This window comes from Hipposideros armiger, unplaced genomic scaffold (assembly GCF_001890085.2).
Source record: "Hipposideros armiger isolate ML-2016 unplaced genomic scaffold, ASM189008v1 scaffold_184, whole genome shotgun sequence".
NCBI classification, from domain to species: Eukaryota; Metazoa; Chordata; class Mammalia; order Chiroptera; family Hipposideridae; genus Hipposideros; species Hipposideros armiger.
In genome coordinates this window covers 1,829,549-1,848,868 of record NW_017731534.1, presented here as the reverse complement: position 1 = coordinate 1,848,868, position 19,320 = coordinate 1,829,549, and positions in this window count along the sequence as shown.

The following is a 19,320-nucleotide window of genomic DNA, read 5'->3' as shown; positions in this document are numbered from 1 at the left end:
CGCAATGATGGTGCCAACTTGGGTCAGTGAAGCAACGTCCTCCACAACTAGGCTGAAGAACAAAAGGACAGCAACTTGTCTGTTCCCCTTCCCCCCATTCCCCAGCACTGTTCCCATCCCTCCAATTCCCCAATAAAAATCTTAAAAAAAAAAAAGCAAATGTCTGTCAAATACCTGGTTTGTTGTTATAATCCTCTGATATATTTCATCTCAATTGAACAGGACTTTTTATGGCTCCATGAACAGAAAGGTACTTTATGGTACTTAATTTAACAAAAGACTTGTAGGAATTTTTCATAACTTACTTTTATAAAATTCTGTGATTCTACAGGTTTTTATAGACTTTTCATGGATTATGAAAATTTAGAACTTCTTCAATTTGTACATAATCCTAATGCATTCCTTATTTATTCATTTGAGAGGCTGTGCTTTCAGATAAAACAATTTGGAAAAGAATTACTGTTAAGAGAAAAGTTACAAAAGCATACATTCATTCACATATAGGTTGAAGTGTTCCCTATAGGAGATAAAGCCATCTTACTTCTGTGAGATGATATTTTTTTAATAAAAATAAATGTAAACATCTGTTTCCTAATTCAATCAATGAAAATTTAGTAGATATTTCTGTTTCTTAGTTGGAGGAGACTTCAAAGGCCTTTAGTTGCTATCATGTGAATGGAATCACATCTAGCAATTAGAATCATCACATATCACCTTTATCAGGACTTTGAACTTTCTTCAAAGGGAAGTGGCTCTTGGTGGGTTTTTACTCCTTTGAAAAATGATAGTTTTATTGATAAGTCTCTGTTCAAGTTCAAATATTCTACAGTAGAATTATACCACGTGATCTATAAAGGAATATTTTGGAGTCTTTAAGAAAGAACTATTATTTAGGATAATGAAGTATTACTACATTTATTCTAACAATTATTAGAATAATTATGATTGCATGTCAGTAATTCTATGCTTTGAAATCATTGAGATTTACATTTGAGAAAAGATAAACTATCTCATATTATAAAGCATAACATTCTACTAAGACCTAATCTGGTATGACTTAATGGAAAATGTGGCAAAACATGACCAGAACAGAAACAAGAGAATTTATGGGTATCCAAACCAAGACACCAGAGAGTATAGCAGTAATAAAATTCAAGAAGAGACACAGGCAAGACCCAAAATGAGAAAATAGAAATTAAATCTGAGGCAGGACAAAGTAAACTTCATATGATCTTCTAGACCTGGGATTTGAGAAACCCTATTTTCTTTATATTTTGGAAAGCATGAGGACAAATGCTAAAAATAGCATCTGCATTTATACATTAGAATGTAGGAATGAAATTTTAAGGTAATTTGGTATATACCACAGGAGCTGTCCAGAAAGACAAGATGCCTCGTCTTGAAAAGCAACTTTCAGTATATTCATTTCCACCTTGAACGTGAATTAATCTTTTTTTCTGAATAAATAAATAATATATTGAGATAATAGCAGACATAACTGAAATATCACAAATTTAGGACCTATAGTTAAAGGGAGAATCTGGCCAACAATAGAGTTTAATATATAGAGATTTACTGAAGGCAAAGATTATACTTTTTTAACATATTGATAATATAATTTAAACCATAAATATTAGTCTTCAAAATGTTTTTGATGATGTATTCCATTATGAAAAAATCATTAGCACTCCAAAGTCTATGTTTAGATACATAGATGTCTGCGTACATGTATGCACACACACATAAATACACATAATTGATTATGATTATGTGTACACACACATGCATACATATACACCCACATATATTGCTGTAGTAATATCGAGTTCACATTTCAAAACATACCCCAAATTAGAAATTCAGAAATGACAGACTCTAAATAGAAATATATTTTCTAATATTTTCTGCTCAGACCTTAGAGAGTAGCCTTTTACATGTTGTGTGATATATACATTCCACTTTTGAGGTTAGATAGAATCGAATCTAATTTTTTTTTTAAAGATTTTTATTGGGGAATTGGGGGATGGGAACAGTGCTGGGGACTTGGGGAAAGGGGAACAGACAAGTTGCTGTCGTTTTGTTCTTCAATCTAGTTGTGGAGGATGTTGCTTCACTGGCCCAAGTTGGCACCATCATTGCGCTCTTCTCTGGCGAGGCAGATCAGTCGCCGGCTTCTGGACGGCCGCTCACTGCGGCTGCTGGCCGCTCACGCTGGCTGCTGGCCACACACGGTAGCCCATGGCAATCCACTGCCACAGGGACTGCAGCCCACACCGTCGCCGGCGACTCATGGCAGCCCAGCTCCAGGTTGAGCTGTTGTTCAGCATCTTAGCTGTGGAGGGCAGTGTCACTGGCCCTCATATGTGGGATCCGAACCGGGGCCCTCTGGCATCCCAAGCAAGTTCCTAACCATCGCGCCACTCGGCCGGCCCCTCGAATCTAATTTTTATGACACGCTTTTTTGAATACTGAGTGGAGGTGTGCACGATCAAAATATATGGGGAAGAAAAAATTTGTTCTGTTTCTAACATGTGTCTTTTGTTTAAATAAACTGAGGTCATATAGCAGCACATTGTAATAGATCAAAGTAGAACTGCTAATTCTAATTGAACACCCATTGAAGAAAATACACCATTAATTCTCATTTGTGGCACTTGAAATATGATATTTAAAATTCTTTATTAAAGAATTATGATTTTATTTTATTTGAAATATGATGTAGATCATTATAAAAGACTAAGGTATACATTTTAAGGTAATTTGGTATACCATAGGAACTATGCTGCAAGGAAATTAAAAATTAATCTCAAAATTGTACCACCCAGAAAAAAAACTATTAATGTCTAATAACATGCTTCTGAGCATTAATGGAGATAGAAAGATGGATGATGCCATAGGTCATCTGTGGCATGATGGGGAGAGCTAGTAGAATGCTCTATCTGGATACAGGCAGTAAAACTGCAGAGAATTTGGGAATATTAACAAAACCAACTAAAAGTCTGCTTTTTATTTTCACCCTGTGCCAGTAATTCTAAACAATACCAGTGATGAAATACCACTCCTATCAGAGTGGACCCCTCCCAATGCCACTCCACCTTGGTACACAAATGGAATGGATAGATAGATGATAAACGTATTCATAAAATGAAAATTTATAATAAAAATAACTTAACAGAATAAAAATTAATTCTCATGAAATTGAAGAAAGAGCTGAGATTCAGGAAAATGTATTTTACTACATCAGATATTTTCTTGTAAAATATAATTCTAACATTAAGAAAGGTTGCATTAAATGCTAAGCTATAAGAATCATTATTTTAATCACAGGTTCAACTTTAAACCATAACTATTGATTTTCTGCTCTGATAGATGAGAAAATTCCTTCCAAACTAGTATTCCCCTATATTATTATTTATACATTGTCAAGATCTATTACAATTATGCTCTATTCTATAACTGTAATTTCAGTAATTTTTTTCTTTGTTCCATATTTAAATCAATACATGCCTATTTTCAGTCCTAGCAGTATGATTATTCCATGCCTCAATTCTTTAATATTTCCTTCATTTCCTCACCTTGTTCCCTATTGTCCTCACTTAAAAATGACATCTTGGGCACTCTGTTTCCTACCTTTGCATGTTTAAAAATCTTCATCTGTTATACACATGAATGTACGTAATTTTCAAGGGTAGTTTTCATAGATTCTGTTTTATATTTTAAGCTCAGTAATTTCATCAGAGTATTTCATAGAGATAGAGAACCCATTTAATTTGTGGTATCAAATATTTATTTCAATAAGTCAATCTTTATTATATCATTGCAAATATCAATACTATGTATCTATTTTTAATTGATCAATCTTTTTATTTACTCTGTTCTCTTCTTTAGGAATACCAGTTATGATATGTATTTATTTTATGCCTTTATTTCATATCTTGTCTCTGGAGAGATTTTTGAGACTGTCTTTGGTCTTTCTCACTTTATTTTATATGCCCTCCAGCTGCCTACCCCATGCCTGTGTTTTCAGTCATGGTTTTTTTTCATTGTTTTAATGTGGCTTTCATCTATCCATTGCTTTAAATTTACCCTGTCATTTCTCTCTAGAGTCCTATTATCTATTATCTATTCTTTGAATGCTCACATATATTTCGTGCGTGCATGCGTGCTTGTGTGTGTGTGTGTGTGTGTGTGTGTGTGTGTGATTCTAAATGTTAATCTCCCTGTTTTCAAAATTTGGGGTGGCACTGTGGCTCAGGTCACAGGGACCCTAATTTGTGATGGCAATTCCTGCTTGCTAGCCACTTACACACACACCCCGTTTTAATTGTCTTTCTTTTAGGAATTTTTATATCCTGATCAAAGTTAGAAAATGTATGAATTTTCACAGTCCTCCCTCATTTTGTTTTATAGATTTTGATTTGGGTTTTGACCACTTATTTATCCTTATCAAACTTATTTTTTCTCTTTTACATTTGTTTGTTTCTTTGTGTGAGTTAGTGTGTGTTTGTGTATGTGTGGTGTGTGTAGTTTTAGGGGGAGAAATGAAAGCCAAACTGTTTTTACCCACTGTTAAAATCCATTAGTAACACACATTTAATCTACTAATATAGATTAGAAATGCATAACAGATTTTTTAAAATAATGATAAAATATAACTTCCTGACATAAACAAAATGAATTTTAAAAATTATATATTAATCACCTAGCATTATGTCAAGTCCATAGATACAGACTATATGATCTAAAAGATTAAATTGCCTCGCATTGTACTAATTAAAATACATGAGCCATATGTATAATTTTCTAGTAGTCACATGAAAAGTAAAAAGAAACAGATTAGATGTCATCTATTATATCTAAAACATTATAAACTCAATATATAATCAATATTAAAATCATCAATAAAATACTTTAGTTTTTTGTATTGAATCTCCAAAATCTAGTGTGTACTTTACACTTACAAAACAGTTCAATTTGGACTAGCTCCATTTCAAATACTCAAAAATTCACACGCAGCTTGTAGCTACTGAATTGGACAGTGTAGGTCTAGTATATAACTCATTAGACACTCTAAAATTATAGGTACTACAATATTATCACCATCATCATTATTGACATACATCAGTATTTATGATGAAATTGAAAACTTTAATCCATACCATAGGATCAGACACAGAGTCTTGGATTGAAATTTTGAAGATGTCAGGTTTCTATTTCTCAGAGTATTCCCTTTTCATCTATAATTGAGAGTAATCCAGGAAAGTTTTAAGCGTTCCATGAAATGGGGCTGGCAAAACTGTCTATTATAGTTTCTAACAATAACAAATGTAGACTAAATCAGAATATCAATTATGTCACCCTAGAGATTTGTGGTTCCTTTGAAAGAAATATTTATCAGTCTTCACAGATTTTGTCTATTGGTAAAGCTTAACATTCAATATATTAAAACTATAGCTTTAGTTCCTACCTCCACTTCTGCCTCTGTGCTTCCTTAGCCAACATTGTCCCTGGATTCCCCTCTTTTTACCATCCACATTATGAGGGTCAAGATGAAATCAGGAGTGGGATGGATAAGCAAGACTGGATGACCCAGGTGTGCTGTGAGGGGTCATTTTAATGTGAGAGGTCATTTGCATGTGTTCATTGCTTATGGACTGAAGTTAGGTTCGTACCTTCCCACAGAGACTGGGAGACAAGAACGCTCTATTACTTGATGATTCTATTTCAAAAGGACAGCTCCCAGTTCCTTGAGAAAGACATTCCTGGATTATACAATAAATACATCTCAAAGAGGCATAGAAAGAATTTATAATTGCAAGTTTTCTAAAGAAAAAGCTGCGTGAAAAGGGAGATTAGGGGCTGTAATCATGCAGAAGCCTGCCTAAAATTTAGTCAAGTTAATGGGATTGTTAAGGCCATCAAAGTCAGTGCTCTCAGGGAGAGGTATTACAGATACTTTGTAAGACAGGCAGGGTCCCCTGAGGATGAGGTAGGAAGGTGGGGGTCCGATGCGTCTTTGAAGGCAGGAGCATCTGGAGTGATAGAGCTATGACAAAGAGAGAGGGAGGGAGGGAAGGAGGGGTGAGAGTGAGAAAGAGAAAGAGAGAGAGAAGAGAGAGCGAGAGCGAGAGCGAGAGCGAGAGCGAGAGCGAGAGAGAGAGCGAGAGAGCGAGAGAGAGAGAGAGAGAGAGAGAGAGAGAGAGAAAACACATTAGTCAGAGAAAGTAGAGACAGATTAGGCAGGCAACTGACATGGATGTAGAGTGTAGATTGATTACCTGAAAATCTTAGCAGTGATGACAGACTCCAATGACTAAGGCCAGGTAGAAAAATAAATGAGTGTACCTAGCCAGGTGTAAACACCAAAGTGCAGTGGGGACTGTGGTCAATTTGAGTATTTGTCCAGACTTGTTACAAATGCAGAGTCTCGGGTCCCACCCAGACCTATAGACCTACAAGCTGCATTTTTATGAGATCTCAAAAGGATACAAGGACAAATTAAAGTTTGAGAGGCATGACTTAAGCCACACCTCCCCAAATAACAATGTTACTCTTACCACTTGCTTGCATGGTTTTGATCTTTTATGATAGGGCACCTACACAGGTCACCTGCATTTGCTAATTCAAAGGGAAGGACTTTTTCTTTCTAACTCTCTAAATATTTGCTCTGACAACAGATTTTTTTGAGTGAATGAAAGTGTTGCCCTATGTGTGACCTATGTAAAATTATTCTTGCAGGTTGGCCCACATGTCGCTCAGGATTAATCACATGTATTTACTTATGAAGGTGAGAATTGCAAATATCACCCTGAATCACATTCTGGAATACATTTTGGTATGCAAGAGGAAAAGACTAACACATAACCATTACATATTCTTTAAAACAAAGGGAGAAAACAGCAACAGAAATATATTAATGTGATTTTATGGCTGAAAATTTTAAAACAAGCATCACAGAATGTAAAGTTATAGCCCTCCTAGGAATCATAACAGGGCTGTAAGGCAAATATATATTAAGACATAAATATAAGAGTCTATACAGTAATAGAAAATACTACAACCAGATGTGCCAAGAGACTAAATTATAATTGACATGGGAACCATAGATTCAGAATTTCATACTGCTTAGAATTTAAATTTTTCTGAAACACCGAAATAATACGGAGGCATCTAGGTACCACAGGGTAGGTATGATATAAATATGAGGCGGTCGTATCAGCAACAAACAGTTAACGATACTTTATATCATCTAGACAATTTAATTAAAAGAATAATCAATTACAAGCTTATTCAAATAAGGGTGATTGTAAGTTTTACATGGTGCATAAAAATCAATCACTTTACATGGAATTATAGGGAGTCTAAGTACAGGTCACATACAAAGTTATTAATTTTGACTCATTAACTTGGAATTTCTGAGACTGTAGATGAGGACTCACAGGCAGGTAGATTGTTGGCCATAAAAGAAGTCTTAGAAAACAGCAAGGTCAGGGTTGGAGGTTTGCCTATACTGTGTGTGCGTGTGTGTGTGTGTGTGTGTGTGTGTGTGTGTGTTCACCAAGAGGGCCTTCAGGTTCCCCTCAATTGGACTAAACTTTAGACAGCGTTCTTTCTGACCTCTCATTTTGTAGATATATTTTTTTTTTTTTAGAAAACTTAAAATTGTAATTTTTTTTTTGATCCCTTGGAGATGCAAATCTTCTATAACCTGGGGATGTTTTACTCAAGGAGCTGGGAGCCATCCTTCTGAAATATAATCATAAAGATAAGGCCTTCTCTCACAGTCTCTATGGAAGGGTGGGAGTCTAATATTAATAATCTGCAATAAGCACCAATTAACAAACATGATGGCCCTAATCATGTTGACCAGCCTCCAGCTAGTGGCTTATGTCCTCCAGTGCTTTGCCACTAGCTTGCCCCAGTGTTCAAAAACTCTCCCACCTCTTTCTCAGGAGAGCTGCCTTCTATCTTTCTTCCCTATTGCAATAGTCTTGACCCAACTGAAATTGTGCGCGTGTGTGTGTGTGTGTGTGTGTGTGTGTGTGTGTGTGTGCATGTGTGTGTGTGTAGAGGGCCTCCCAGAGGACCTTAATGCCAAGACTTCCCCATCCATACTTCCTTCAAAGCAGTTCTGTCTTTAGTCAATTTTATACGTTGAAGTTTTTCATAAAATTACATTTAAACAAAAGTCACCATGGTTTGAAAAACATTTAGAAACACTTACTTTGGGACAATTATTTCATTTTTTAAGCAAAATAGCGAAAGTCTCAAGAGAGGAAGAGGTTCACCAGAAAGCCCAAGATCCCATGGTAAACAGTAGTTCTAGGGCCCTGGGACGCTACACTCATGTTCTCTAGATATTTCTTTTGTACAATGAAAGAAGACACTGGGAAAGAAGCAACATAAGAGAAACGTGAAGCCTGGTTAACCTACTTTAAAGGACAAACAATCTTCAAGTGCCTTAGAAACACTCATTTGCATGCAACCAATTCACATGCAAATTAGGAATGATCTTTATTCTGGGCCTTTGTTTGGGAACATTTATTAGCCATTAGTTGTGTTACTTTATTTACTTGAATGCATATTTTCCTAAATGCTGCATAACCATGTAGAGGATTATAAATCGTACATTGAAAAATGCACAACAAAGACATAAATAGAAGCCAGGAGCACTAGTACAAATAGTGACTTGATCCAGTTTATTTACATTAAGATGAATAATTCCTTAGGATTTTCAGTCAGAAGGTGACTTAGCGGAGATAATCACACAGTTATGAATTTGGTTGAGATGCTTAGCCTTGCAATCTCACTTCCTCACTTGTGAAATGGTAGGTAATAATTCCTAACTTTGTGCTGCTTTTATGGAAATGAGGAAAATATATTTAAAGTGCTTAGACAATACTGTCTAAGCCCCTAGTAGTGTTAATATCAAGATAGTTGTGTTAATGTCCAGCATCAAAATAAGCATTATCATCATCATCATCATCATCATCATCATCATCATCATCATCATCATCACACCTTTTCATCTTCTTCAGCCTTTAGAATGGATCCCTAAGAAAATTTGCCTAAATGCTAATACTTTTCTGTTTTGACACTGGTCCCACTTAGGTACTCTGGAAACCTACAACTTGACACTACAAATTTTGGTTCTCATTCAGTGTTGTTTAATTAAGCCAAAAAAGTTCCAATTATTACAGGTTTTTCAGGTGTTAATAGTACTAAGCTGAGGCAAATGGTAATGGCCAGTTAAATTGGGTTGTGTCATTCCATAGATATGGCCTATATACTTTTTAATCCTTTTTATAAATGTCTCTTTATAAGACTCTATTAAGCTATTTTATGATAATGAAGACTAAAAACAATAACAAAAATTGTAGTATTAGTAAGGGACAGATACATCAAATAAAATAATGCTGCCACTGTGTTGTCTTTGGAAGGTCATTGCCTACTCCAATTCTTCAATGTCTCCAGAAGTCAAGTACAATGAATGAATTAGGGAATAGAGGAAATGGTCAGTTTAGGGTAATATTTTTTGCCAATATTTGACCTAGAAGGCCTTATTAAAATGACCCAGGGTACCTTCATATTTATTTGATTTAAACATCTGCTCTCCTTAGGAGTGGGAGAGGGACTAAATTAAATCAGGGAGAAGTACTGTCACATGCTGATGGAGACAAGTTCAATACCAAGGATTTATCTACTTAGACAAATGAAATCAGAGTCAGTATATCCATCTGAAATGTTCTGATGCATCTGCAGAAATACAAAAAGTTTCAGGCAAATGCAATTTTACTTCAGTCAAATTTCATGCAATTGTCTAGAGGCTCCCAGTCATTAAGGGTAGGCTTTATCAAATCAGTTCCATGGATTTCATAAAACTGAAGAATATGGCTACCAGATAAAATACAGGCTTCACAGTTAAGACTGAATTTTTGATAAACAGTAAATAATTTCAGTATGCTTCAAACATTACATGTACATAAAATGCAGTTCTATCAACAAAAATGCACATAAAATATAGTTCTATCAATAAAATAACCAATAACAGCTTCTAGATGTTATTTTTTAGCCTTAATATATTATTTGACCTAATGGGCCAAATTGAATAATCTTCATTTTAGCTCTTCATATTTTCAATCAAAGCATTCAAAAGTAGTTATCTGAAGGCTATATACACAGAGAAAATAAAGACATGATTTAAAAAAAGAAAAAGACATTGCATGCCAATATTTTGTTGTGTCTATTCAAAAGTCAACAATCAGGTTAAAGATATAAGATAGATAGATAGATAGATAGATAGATAGATAGATAGATAGATGATAGATAGATATATCTATATCTATATCTATATCTATATCTATATCTATATATGAAAACTTTTTTCTTTCTTTCTATTCGTTTCAGGTGTACAAAATAACATACTGATTAGACATTTATATACTTCATAAAGTAATAACCCCAATAAGTCTATTACCCATCTGACACTGTCCACAGTCATTAGAATATTATTGGCTATATTCCCTTTGCTGTACTATATATCCCCATGACTATTTTTTTAAATTATAGATGACATTCAATGTTATTTTATATTAGTTTCAGGTGTACAGTATAGTGGTTAGGCATTTATATAATTTATGCAGCAATCCTACCAATAAGTCTAATACCTGTCTGACGCTATATATAGTTTTTACAATAATATTGACCATAGTTTAAATTTTTTTGATATTGTAATTCACATGAACTGAATCTCCTAAATTATCTGATTTTTTAGTTGTTCAAATTGATATAAATTTAGTCTAGCTTAGAAACTTCAGTTTCCTAGGCTACTCAAAAAATGGAAAATGTTTTCTATTCCCTCAAATAATATTTGTTTATTATCACTTAAAATATACAGATGCAGTTTATTTTACCCATTGAAGACCTAACTAAGGAGTATAAATTTCATAAAATTATTAAACTTTATATTTTGGTCCTTTAGATACTTTTCAAAAAAATTTTAAAGCAAGAACATGTGATATTCTTGCAAAGTAAAAATTGATTGCTGAAACTCCCCTGTTATATAACTACCAATAAGAATTTGATATGCTATCTACATTTTATAATAAGTATTAATATAAATTGATTTGTTGATTTATAAAGAAAACACTTTACACTTTTGTTGAAATGCTTTCATTGTTTTTAGATGAATAGAGCATACTCTATGCTATCAATAAACAAGATCCAATTCTATGTATCAAAATAAGGTAGTTAATATTTAGGTTAAGTTTATGAATTAGAGTATGTGAATAATGAACCAAATATGAAGGTTAAACATTATTCTTCATTTCTTGCTGGATCTCTAGTGTTACACTTGGGAAATTTTTTTGTCCATCTGAAAAAACACTCCTTAATATAAATCTGCTGGTGACAAAGTCTTTTGGTACAGAATTACATAAGAATATATTTATTTCACTATTATTCCTAAAATATATTTAACTGAATATAAAATTCATGATTAGGGTTTATTTTCTTTCAATACATTGAAGCTCCTCTCACACTGGTGTTCATTGTTTCTTTTAAGAAGTCAGCTGCTAATCTAAGTCTTGCTTCTTCAGAAGTCATATACTTTATTTGTTACTACTTGCATGATATTTGATAGTCTATATTTTTATTGTGATAGTTGAATGTGAATTATTATTATTATTATTATTATTATTATTATTATTATTATTACAGTCCTAGGGATATAGTAGGTAGATGTTTTTCATCAATTCTGGGAAATTCTTATTGATAATCCCTTCTAATATTTCTTCTTTCCTATTCTTTTTTCCTCTCCTTTTGAGACTCCAACTAAATATTTTGGATCGTCTCCCTTTATGCTCTATGCTCCTATAGTCTCTGTATTTTTCATTTCTCCATGCTTCATTCTAGTATTTTTTTTCTGGTATATTTTCTAGTTGATTCTCTCTTCAGCTGTCAAACCCAAGTCATTGAATTCTATATTTTATTTGTTGTATTCTTCAATTCTTGAACTTCTGTTTTGTTTTATTTTAAAATTTGTTAGGTCATGTTTAATATTTCAGTTCCTGCCATAGGTTTCAAGCTTGTCATTTATCTTCTTGAATGTGGTAAATACAGTTATCTTATTGTCTGTGTCTGACAATTCTAGACTCTGGAGTCATGGTAGAGCTCTTCATTTTGTTTGTTATTTCTGCTGGTTCTTAATCATGATGTCTTGTCTACTCATGTTCTGATTATCTTTACTATATGTTGGATATTGTATTTGAAAACTTATTTATACAAAGAATTTGAGAAAAATTTGCTATTGTAAGCCTCCAGAAATGAGGTTCTACTGTTTTAGAAAATACCTAGGTTGCAATCATTCCCAGATCATCTTAATCCAAATTCAGGATTAAATTTTTTTCTGAACATACAAAAGCTTTAAACTGGCCTAAAGTTTGTTTAAGGCCTAGTTTACTTCTGGTTTATTCTTGCTACTAGAGTCCAACCAAAACTAAGAGGTAATTTATCATATTACTACACTTAAGACCCTCCACTCTATCCTGGGGTCCCTTAACCTTAAGAGGCCAGGCTATCAGCTGACTTCAAATCCCCAAAGCAATCAGAGCCAAAACAATGCCTAAAAGGGACTGTGTCTGGAATGATGTCACCTTCTGGGTCCTATTCTAGTGATTATTACTATATTTTTATTTATTATTATTATTAATTTTATTTACTATTGCTTTATTATTTATTTTATATTTTAATTAGTATGTTCTAGCTTTTAAAAATTAACTTCAGCAGGAAGTTTTGTCCAAATTATTTAATTTTCTATTATCAGAGGCAATATCAAGTCCTTGACTATTGAAAGTTAATTTTTAAAATGTAGTTTACCTACAGAAGACAAAATCTATTTCATTGTTTTGGAAAAGAATGCTTTGTTCCAATCCAAGTATGTCCAGCTTTCATTAGCCATGTTCTATAAATGAATAACATTAGAATAGTTTTCATTTCTTTTTTTTCTTTTTACTTTCAATCACATAGTAGAAAATAAAAGAGCTGGTAGAATATCTGTAAATGAAATAAAAGTATATATTCTAATTAACTTGATAGTAACCAGAGAGGTAATGGCGGGATTTAAGTCACATTGTTGATTGAGCAACACACTTTTTAAAACAATCTCAAAGTTCTCATTCAATCTATATAATTGACTTATATGACAAATAACATAAATCAAAGTGAAAGAGGAGACAAACTTAAGAGTTGATTATTATTACTCCATCCAGAAAGAGAAAATGCTTTGTATACAAAAGTAACCAGAAGAAGAAAAAAAAAGGAGAAAAAAAAATCTACCTTTCCAAGTATCTCTATAGGATGTCAATGGCCATGAAAATGGTAAAAAATAATGTTTTTACAAAAATTAGTGCTTGGCTGGAAATTAGAAACTGTCATTGTGTCCCAGCTCGGCTACTGGTTTTATGAACGCATGTTATTTTAGCCCATCTCATTAGCTGCATTTGTAAACTAAGCAATTTGGATCAACATACTCTCTAAAACCCATTTCAACTCTAAGATTTTATGATGATATATTTCAAAGTTACACTTTTTTTTAAGTTTTTCATAATTCCTTGAGTGAAAATTACAAACACACACACACACACACACACACACACACACACACACACACATAAAGGAGAAAAAAGTTTTCATTGAGAAAAACACCTCTTGCAAAGTGAACAAAAGCAGAAACAATGCCCTAAGATAAAAACATGCTTTTAAAATAGGTCAAATTCAATCCACATTCTTAAAGCAATGAAACCTATTGTTAACACATGATAACAAAAAAATATTCATTACAGTTCAAATCTAATTTCTGTTTTCTAAGCAGCTGTAATAGAATCAGTGAATATTTCCATAATATCTTTTATGTTCATGTCAGTGAGATAACTGTTTCATACTCAAAGATTTCTAATTGATTTGACCATAAAATAAGTCTTTTGTTCAAAGAAGAGCAAAAAATGTAAAAGATAAGAACAATGGCGATTTAACTTTCAGATGTATGCTGCATACAGATATCATGGGGCCATTAAAATACTGAATGCATAAAACAAAAAGGTTAGGCAATAAAATAATGAAATTGGCCAAAGAATGATTTAGTCACAATAACTACACAAGGGCACAGGCATATCTTTATGGAGCTGTTTTGAAAATGAAATGTGGAGTGAGTCCATTTCAGAGAAAACCATCAGATGTTTGTACATGTGTTACTTTGCAAATAGAAATACCACGAGGATTATTCAATAGCACCATTAAAGAAAGTAATTTCTAGGAGTTTTGTTATTAAAGTTTGAAAACATTCCTGGCTTATATAATATCTATTTATCCATCCATCCATCCATCCATCCATCCATCCATCCATCCATCCACCCATTCATCCACCACCCATCCATCCACTCACCCATGGGGTATCTCTCCTTTCCTTTGATTTTAGGATTGAATTTGAGTATTGGAAAATATTTAGCCCCATGTTTACAATTCTCGATCTCATTTCCCTCGTTTATAAAATGTTGACTATAACATCTATCCAATAGGATTATTGTGCACACTAAAAGCTATAAAACAAATTTCAAGACTATTTAATTTGGGTGGGTACATAATAATGTGAGTTGTTACTACTTTCTCCTTGGTAAGAATTTTAAAAATTGGAAGCCCTTAGCACCAGAGTAATCTGCCAAGTGTTTGAAAAGAACAAAAATACATGAGTCAACAGGGATGCCAGAAATAGTCTCCCTGCACCACAGTATGTTTAGTTCTCTATTTTGAAAACAATCAAACAAAATATCTATATCTAGCTATTTATCTATCCACCTGGATCAAGTATCTTTGAAATTGCTCCCTACATCTTTGGCTACTCCTTGTTTCTTCTCTGATTACTACTCCTTTTTCACATCTTATTCCTTAGATGTTCCTCACCACCAGTATTATCCTGCGTATTATCTACCTCTTAAAATTATCACCATCTTAAAGTTGTCATCTAACTGTGATTTCAACTATTGTCACCAAGTGGAGAAGCCCTAAAATGGCATCTCTCATCCTACCCTCTAACTCTAGACCTAGTTATATTACACAGGGCATCTCTATTTAGACAGTCTCCTCCTGTCACTTCAAAAAAGAGCACATCTAATTAACTACTCTTTCTCTTCCTGACAAATAAATTCTCTCCCAAATATCCTAGTTCTGTCAGTAGAACCTCAAATTTCCAGTAAGTCTTTCCAAACATGTTCTACTTCATCTCCTGCCTTTATTTTCCCTTCATATGTTAAGTCCCATCTCTCTGCAAGTCTTCCTGGATGTACCTCTGAAATGTCTATGGAATTGAGCCTTTACTGGACCCTAATTATAGTCACTTTAACCCAGGATTCTAAGGTCTCTGGGCTATTTCAGAAGCCAACCAGATCATAGCTCAAAACAGAGTACAGGCTAATACTTTCTTTAAAACTCTAGTGCAGATTAAGAAAGTGAGGAACTAGAGGGAGTAGAAAAAGAGGAGCTTAGTCATAACCATGTTTACTCATGTGGAGGATGGGAGAAATGGGAAAGTGATGAGGGTGGGTAGGTAAGAACTTGGCGAGCGTACAGACATACGTGGTGGATCATTGACACTGAGAGTCAAACTTGGCAAAGTGCCCTGTGAGGAAACTATGCGCGTACGTCACTCACTTGTGGCTTAGAATCTGCTGCTGGTGATTCCTATGCTTAGATAACATGTGAGATAAAAGACACCCAAATGTTAAGCTCCCTCTTCCCATTTTTAATTTACTATGTTCTATTCCTTCACATCCTGCTGATTTAAAACATTGCTTTTTCTCAGATGTCACTTCTGCTCATATACTATATAAAATGACTTCCTATTAGATCATTTCAGACATGTTTGAGTTCCTCTGCTAACTTTTCAGGCCTTGTATTACCTGACTTTGTACTTTTTATCAAACTTTTTTTTTTTTTTTGGTTCTCTTGACAAACTAGCCTTGCACCAGTTAATTTAAACTGTCTCATTACCTTCTTCTAACTACACCTAGCTCCTTCCAGCCCTCACAGTATTCATGTTTTTTTCCTGATGCTGGAACCTTCTATTCCAGGTCAATAACTCTATAAACATTCTTCAAGGTATAGCAAGAGTTTCACTTACTCCATGAAATTGTATCCACCTTCTCTAGACCATTTTCCTTTCTCTAATTTCTCTTTATGTGTAGAGCTAAAAGTTGAATGGATAACATGATGATTAGTTAAAAGCAGAAAATCTATTTAAACATTTTGGTCTACATAGAATCAAATACCCATTTTTTTAACTTATTCCTTCCTTTAGCTTTATACTAAATTAGTGCTATTTGCACTAAATTAATTAAAACAACTGGTAAATGGAATATCCTACGGTCATAGTAATATCTTGCTATGTAAAATTGGTTTATCCAATTTAAAGACCATCTCCAAGGGTCATTAAACCAAACATATTTTCCAGCACAATCTGTAATGGCACATCTCCCATGTACCATATCAGTGGCATATCCTTGATGCATGTGCACTCATAATCACAGCCATGGCAGACACAACTGTCAAATTTGATGCCTGGAGCATTATTTTTGACAAAGACAGCTGTGGATGCTAAATTGAGGTTTCCTCAATACCCAGTACTCCCACCTCTTTCAAGAAAGGGGGCTATTGATAGGATTTATATTTTTGTGGTTCACATCTGTATTTGGATGCTAAGAAGACAAATAATGCAATAACTACATGGTATGGCGAGAAGGGAAGGAAACGCACCTGTTAAATGCAGAGCCCTCAGTTACATCAGAAGAGCAGGCACTCTGCTCTTTCTGACAAGACTCTGTGGACACCTGGGAAAAGGTTACATCTCTTCAGGATACCACTGTGATGCTGTATTTAAAAGTTTTTTTGTTTTGTTTTGTTTTTTTCCTACAAATGAAAGAATTGTGTGAATTCCACTCTAAAGGCCTCACAATTTGAAGGCATCACACTTCCTTTCCTTTACTCTCTCATCAGTCTACATTAGGGATCAACAAGCTTTTTCTGTAAAGGGCTAAGGAGTAAATGCTTGAGCCTTTGTGGCCCACGTGATCTCTGTCACAGCTACTCAACTCTGTCACTGAAGGGAAAGTAAGCATAGACAATATGTGCAGAAATGGGTGTGTCTCTGTTCCAATAAAACATTCTTAATCACATAGATTTTGAATTTTATACAATTTTCACATGTCATTAAATCCTATTCTTCTTTTGATTTTTTTCCAATTGTTTGAAAATGTAAAAAACATTTTTAACTCACAGATCATTTTTTAAAAAGGCGGTGGGCAGGTTCGGGGCACAGGCCATCATTTACTGATCCCTGGTCTATGCAAATATGGCTTCTCTGTTCATCTCGTGGTAAAATAAGAGCTATATGTCCCTTGTGAAGCAGGCTGTTGTCTCCAAATACTGAGATGTCTAAGCAGTAGACTTGTCCATCAACGTTAGCAGCAAACTGAGTCTAAACTAGAGCCATACTACATATATTTTTCAAAGGCCAGAAAGAGTCATTGGATTCCAAAATAAAAAGCATCCTGCTATCCCTCTAGAAGCAAAATTCAATTCAATCAGATTCTGGCTTGTCTAGACATCTCAAGTTAAAAAAAACAAGGTAGTCACCAACAATCATGGCACTTATCATTTCTGTACTTTCAAGAATTTCTATTTTTGTGCTCCTAAAAACAAAAGTGTAAGATTTAGTACATTTTTTAAAATTTTAGTATGGCCGAATGCTAAGCCCCAGTAGCATCAGCCAGTTACATTTGATGCAACCTGGCACCATGTTGCATTCCATTCTCAAGACTGTCATTGCTGGTCAATCAAGAGACTAGGTCAGAAGTGCTTTAACTTAGGAGTCACTTATAAACATATACCATGTAACATTGTTCTAAGTTTATAAACTGTTCCACAGGGTCACTAATCAGGACTTGTTCCACACTCACCAAGTTGCTGAAGAGGATGGTAATGAAAAGGACGTGTTGTGGTACTGAGCTGGTGCGTCTATTCAATTTTCTTCAGGTCTCAGGCAACCACTGAAAGGTTGTCACATTTCCTTAATTGGTTTTCATCTGCTTTTTGTGGAGTGACTCTTATTTGTTTTGTTTTCCTTTTTTATTTTGTTTCATGATGTGATAGTCAAGAGTGATATTATCAAGCTATCCCTTTGTTATCTTAAAGAGGGTAAAATCATAGCCCAAATCCCAGAAATATATAATTGTATAAACAGGTTACCTTGAACAGGTTAACACAGCAGTGGCTGGATTTGTTTATCAGATGTCCCTAGTAATCCATTCAGCCTACCCTTCTGCTCCTGAGGAAATGTACCAAACACCACAGTGCAGCAGAATATCATAATTATTTCCAAATTGGAGTTTATATACCACACGATCAGAAATCTTGAGTTTCTCAGGGGACATATGAAAATACAGAACAACATACCTGTCTCCTTGGAGCTTTAATTGTATGCAAAGTGTATCAAAACTTACTATTTAAATAAGCATAAATAGATTATAGGGTAGAATTCAAATTCTCATAGATTTTGATAATTCAATGAACACCCTCCCCCAAAAAAATGAGTTTGTCTTATAAATGGGCAATTCATCTACCTCCTTATTAAACCAAGGAAATAACATGACTCTACGATGCCATTAGTAACTTTTGGTAGGAAAATTTAGAAAGCATTGTTATAAGCTCCTGACACCTTCATGATGGAGAGAGCACTGAAATGTCTCTATGATCCAGTCAACACGTAGGGAAGGAGGGAAAAGTAAAACACCTTTGGTTCTCCTGTCATTCAAATATATCAAATGTTAGTATATTTAAATGGATTCAACCACTGCAAAATGCACCCTTTTAAAACAAAAACAAAACAAAACACAAAAAACTGGGCATTATTGTTTAAAAGCCATAAGGTCTAGGAGTCGGCAGAGCTAACTTCTTCCAAGTCTTTCTGTCGTTATACCACACAGGTCACCTCTCTGTTATCCTAGCCCTGGAAAAGCGGCCTCTATCATCCTTCTTTATATGACAGGGTTTTAACACAAATTTTGAAATAATATGAAAGCAAATTGAAAAGCAGAGAGCAATGATTAACAAATATTTAGGCAAGAGGAAAAAAATATTCTTACTAGATATATAGAATCAAATAAAAAAGAGGTGTGTATATAAGGTTGTGTCTCCCCCTCCCTCAACTGCCATTTCTTCTGTACAGTAATAGGAGAAATTGACCTAATCATTTGTTCTTTTTCAATTATGAGC